Source organism: Apis dorsata, unplaced genomic scaffold, assembly GCF_000469605.1.
Source record: "Apis dorsata unplaced genomic scaffold, Apis dorsata 1.3 scaffold_245, whole genome shotgun sequence".
NCBI classification, from domain to species: Eukaryota; Metazoa; Arthropoda; class Insecta; order Hymenoptera; family Apidae; genus Apis; species Apis dorsata.
Window position 1 is genome coordinate 153,807 of NW_006263524.1, and position 5,778 is coordinate 159,584.

The following is a 5,778-nucleotide window of genomic DNA, read 5'->3' on the forward strand; positions in this document are numbered from 1 at the left end:
ATATATATATATTTAATATATATATATATTAATATAATTTAATATATATATATATTATATATATTATATATATTTAATAAAGTAATAAAAAGTCAATAGAAATTTCAGTTTCATCAAGGAAGAGATTGGATCAATAATAATCATTTGCATGTATTTGTGAATTATTCTACATGTCACAATAAACTAATAAAGATTAAATGGAAATTTCTTTCCAAGAAAGAGGTTGGATCAATAATAATCATTTGCATGTATTTGTGAATTATTCTACATGTCACAATAAAGTAATAAAGAGTAAATGGAGATTTCTTTCAAGGAAGAGGTTGGATGTGGATCAACTCGTGTCCTTGATCGTAGAATCGAATATGTAACCATGACTTTTCTTTTTTTTTTTTTTTTTCCCCCCCATTCCTTTCGACGAAACCTAGGTAATATTTCACAGAGCATACGTGGAAACGGATTACCCTTGAAGCCGTACTTTGATTTCAAAGCTACGTATACGCGGTTACAGTGTAAAGTATTATAAGAGCGCGTTCTAATTTCGATCTTGTTCCGAGAAACTCGGGTTCTCGTTAAAATGCAAGTGGACTAATAAGATGTACCGGTGTCTCGTTGCTCTCTTTGGATTTTTTTTATCATACGAGCTACAGATTGATATATATTCAACGAATAAGGTCTAGAAATACGTTGGTTCACGGTTACCCAACCTAACTTAAACCTAATCCAACCTGTGAATTTTTAGGAGATGTAGATGAAAATACAAATTGGCAAAATTCTTGTTCTCTTTCTTGAATATATTGAAAGCGAAAATGAAAAAGAAACAACGTGGAAGAAAAGTTAAGTAAGGTTAAGGAAAGAACGATAAAACTAAAAAAATTTTTAATTTTTATTCCTTTCAATTCGAAACAGTTATGGCGAAGAGTACGAAGAGTGGACACCACAGGGACGCTTCGTTAATCTCCCGTATACTCGGCAGAGAGCGCTCGAGGCAGCAATCCGAGATATTTAATGAACGCCGTGCAACCTGCTTCGGCACGCGGGAAACTTTTTACAGTGCTCGAAACAAAAATCCTTGTCCAACGAAGAAAAAGCTTCTCGACCGCCTGTTCGTAGGCGCAGTTCCGCGTATGATAGATACCTTACAGATATCCGTGACATGATCTGCGCTCGGTGTGGCGGTACACGAATCCCGAACAAGAATATTAATTGTACTTGCCAAGGGAGCGAGGGAAGAAGAGCTCCACGCTGAGAGAGAGAGAGAGAGAGAAAGAAAGACGACCAACTGGACTCTCGACACGGACCCACGTGATCGAGCGTGTGTGCGCGCGCACATACACTATCTCGCTAGACGTAATCTCAAAGAGTTAGGTTAGCTGTTGCCACACGAGTGCAAGAGGGCAAAACGAGAATATTTCAGAGTGGTGGTGTACGAGGGAGGGAAAAAAGGAGGAGGAGAGGGATGAGAGGCAGCGAAAAGGAGCAGGAGGAGGTGGAGAAGGGGGAGGAGTAGAAGAAGAAGAAGAAAACTCCTTGGTGAGCATTCGAGGCAAACGCCGCCCGTCGCGCTGTCGGCCGATGAAGACGGATGGCGACTCTCTCTCCTCCGCAGCGAGAGAGAACGAGGATTCGAGGGTTCTCCGTTGCCCGGCCGGACGAACAGGAGAAGGAGAGAGAAGCTATGGGAACATGCCATCTTCCTCTTCCTTCGTCCCTTCGGGCTACGCTCTCAAATTAACAACATACCAATCTCTAACGTTTTCTTATAACTTTTAACCTAGCTTCTCTCCTGATTCTCCCGCCTGATGGCGTTACTATCGCTCTGCATCCTAGATAACGCTCTCAACTTTTTACCACGATCCTCTGTGTAAACTGGGCGCTTTTAAAAACCCATTAAAATTGAAATTTCTAATATTATCCGTTTCTTTGATGTCCGATTCACAAAGACGAGCACAATCAAGACGAAAATACGGCGTCCCATGTTTCAAAACCGCAAAATTGGGTAGCCAATCAAAAGATGACCATAGGGATAAACATAGATCACGGGTTTCATCAAAGAAGCTGATGAGTCGCGCGCGAACGCGCCTCCATTTAGAAGCCTGGGCTTATTAATGTTCATTCGTCAGCCGGTTAATGAAGGTGCCTCCTTAAAGACGGAGGTCTTTGCATGGTCGTCTAACCCAGAAGATCATCAAAGCATTCACGGAATAATGAAACGGTGTTAAGTCACGCTCGAGCTGGCCCGTGCCGATTAGTATGTGCCTCTTTATCGATAATACTCTCGTTGCCTAATTGCGACTATATCCTGACCACTGGAAAACGATAAATAACAAGTGCCCGTCACTTTGGATCGATGAAAGACGATTTTCTCCTACGATCACACACTTCAAAAGTAAATGACCGAGTTCAAGTGCCATTAGAGGATCGTTGAACTTGTCAATGGTCGTTTGTCATTAGTGTCAATGAAGATTCAGACTTCAAAAATACTGCACAAGTGCAGTGTAACCAGTGGTAAGAAAAATTTAAAATAAAATTTACAGAGTTTTGCAATGCCTATAACGATCATAAGTGCAAGAATAAATTTTACTAGTTTACTATCCTTGAATTTATCAAGGGTCGTTTGTCATTGATGCCAATTAAACTTCGAGCTCAATATAACCTTAGTGTTAACAAAAATTCAAAACAGGATTTGTAAACTTTTTATTAGAATCAATTATGTCTCGTCTATAAAAATATATATAAATATATTGCGATATCATGCAAGTCAATGCCACAGGCGCTAGGAACGAACACTTGCGTTAGCTTGACCACGAATAACTATTATCCTAATAACAAGGTAGCGCAAGGATATTGCCAATATCCTCTCGAGTTACGTATGCAGCTGTCTGGTTGGAAGTCAATCGATTCCAATGGCGAAGACTCGAATCTTGATTAGTCTCGTCCGGCCAGTGAATTAGACTTTTTCTTCCTGGCCAAGCATGTAAGTTTAATTAAAATATTCGTTCGATACTCCGTCCGATGTGAACGGAAATTTTAATCAACATGTATAAATGCAGAAATTATCGAAAACAATTCTATTTCCAATTTGAATAAATATAAAAAATAATATGGAGTAATAATCAAATACAACAAGATGTTGCGCGCGCATCATAAACACATGCTAACAAGCTGACCAATCATAGAAATAACCTAACCTCTGATTTTAGCGAACAGGTGGACAATAGAATAGTAAAAATTTACGATCGCATTAAATATTCAATTAATTAATATTTCTTTTCTTTTCAAAGAAATATGTCAAACGTAGAAAGCAATAATTATCAGGAAAAAATCTATTCTCATCTCGAAGAGATAAAAGAAATATCATGGAATAGGTATTCCAAGCTATTCACGTGCTAGAATAAATGACAATAATAACAATGCGCGCGCATCGTGGTCACGTGACAAACTATACGAACGATAGAAACGACTTAACCTCTGATCCTATCGAAAGAAGTAGAAAACAGAATTCACAAAGATCATCATTCGTGATTCCATTCGTTCACAAAATTGTAAACATTTAAATCGATATTTCTTTTCAAAGGAAGATATCAAGCGATATCGAATGCTTGAATCCCGAGTCGCGCAAACCGAGTCCTTGGAACGGTGTGAAAGCGTTATCTGGGCGCAAGATCAAATTAATCACCGGTATACATTCTTGCCGGTGAAGAAAAGAATTAAACGGCATTTTCATTGTGCTTGAACTCGTCGTGGGAAACACGGCTCGCATAGAATGTGCAAGATTTTCTTCATCGTGAAGAGGAAACACTACAGCTGGGACTGATATATATATATATACACACACACACACATATACATACATATATACAAAGTCTCGTAAGTTTCAACACCGAATCGGTGTCCTTGAACGAAGATAGTTTTCGTTCGATCATGCAGAATGGATCACGCGAACGAAGTACGAACGAGTGTAAGGTGTACGTTGAAGAGGTCGATAACAAGAAAAGCTGGCCAGAATCGTCGGTTTATGCTGAACCGGCGTTCTGATGGCGGCGTAGCCGTTGCTCTCTCGCGGACGAAGGTGACTTTAAACGCGGGGCAATAAATTAACGGCGTTGGGTTACGCAAGGATCAAATGTCCCCTGGAGTATGCTCGAGAGATTTATGGGTCTGCCTTCACTGGCGCAGCATGAAGGAACGGAACGGAACAGAACAGAACGTACACAACCGTACGGCTTATTATAGGCTAGTTGCTCCGCTTCTTCGTTTCTCTCTCTCTCTCTCCCTCTCTCTCTCTCCCTCTCACTCTCGGTTTCTCCTTCTCTGTCTCTCTTCTCTCCGGGACCGACTGGTCTTTCAGACCCGCCGCAGGATACATGCAGGACTTTTCAGATGAACAGCTAGCCGGATGTTGTAACCCGCTAATAAGGCGCGGCCACCACTCGCTGCCCAATTAAGCTAAGCTTTACGTGGCCACCTTAAGGCCAGGCCTTGAAACGCTCTTCGATTAGATACCCTAGATATCCCATTAATTTTATCGCTCGCCCTCTCATGGCCTCCCTATACCTCGACTCGCTATACACGAGCCTCCTCCTTGGATTATATGACCGGTCGACGTCGCTGACAGAGGTTCAGATTAATTGCGTGGAATCCGGTGAACCACCTTGGAAAACCTCCACCAGAACGGGTATGTGTTTCGAAGATTCAACTGTTTTCGTTCCACTAGTTCTTCGTTCATGTGTATATATATATATATATTATAATAACTGTGATTATCGAACTTTTATTCATAGTTTCGCGATACATTTTTATTTATCAACGAAAATGACTATAGACAAGAAATATAGAAATGAATATATAGAATAGAATATAGATAAGAATAAGAACCGAAAGTTAGGTTGGAATTTTATGAATTGAGATATCTATGGCGGAAAAATGTGATTCCAAATTTTTGAACAGTAGTATATGCACATGGAAAACGGTCTTCTCTTTAATCCGGTACACGTGATCGAACTTCCTCCGGTTCCCCAACTCGCGTCCGTCCGACTCTCTCCATATATTTTAAGCGCGGCAATCCGTCTTGCTTTTTGTATTTCCGTCCTAGGCTGCTTTATGTCACGTTGTTTTCGTTGAACTTTCTTCGCCCCGATGGGGGAGAAGCGTCGCTTTTTGCCCGGCAAAAGGACCGAGAGACGGCCTAGCCTCGGCATAGAGGGCGCGCCACGTCAAGCCAACTTTCGTTCAGGAATTTAGCCGGTTGTTTACATAGGGTCGGCGTTCCACGCTATGTGAACTTCCTCAATCTTCGATATAAAAAGGAATCGTGAATGTCCTTGGCAATCGTCAAAGGAAGAAAAAAACTTATCGGAAATAAAATTTCTACCTCCTCTTTGATTCTCTTATTAATTAAACGAACGATATTTAAGCTTAATTACTGATATTTTACAAATAAAAATAGAAAGGAAGGAATTGATTGGAACTAGAAAAATTTCGTTTCGTTTCGTTTGGAACAGCTGGCCACTGGTTTATTCTCGTCCAGGAAACTGGTATACATGTATGTATCGCGAAGTGGAAGTGTCCTAAGCTTGGAACGGCCACCTGGGCCAAGAAGTCTCGGTAAAGGACGAGAGAAAAAGGAATTCAACAGAAGTCGCCGGTGGAATAAGAAGAATGTCAAGTCGACTGACACTCATAGAGGGGGCTTAGAAGCCCCTGAGGAGAGTATCTGATAGAAGGCCTTCTTCCCTCTTCTCTCTTTTTTTTTTCTTTTTTTTTTTTCGTCTTCCGTCC

The 5,778-nt window shown here is 40.8% G+C and overlaps 1 protein-coding gene across 1 annotated transcript in view; it reads right to left on the reverse strand.

The window, feature by feature from the left end:
- LOC102671210 (homeotic protein antennapedia-like) overlaps nucleotides 1-5,778 on the reverse strand; it is a 28,066-nt gene that overhangs the window by 1,284 nt on the left and 21,004 nt on the right.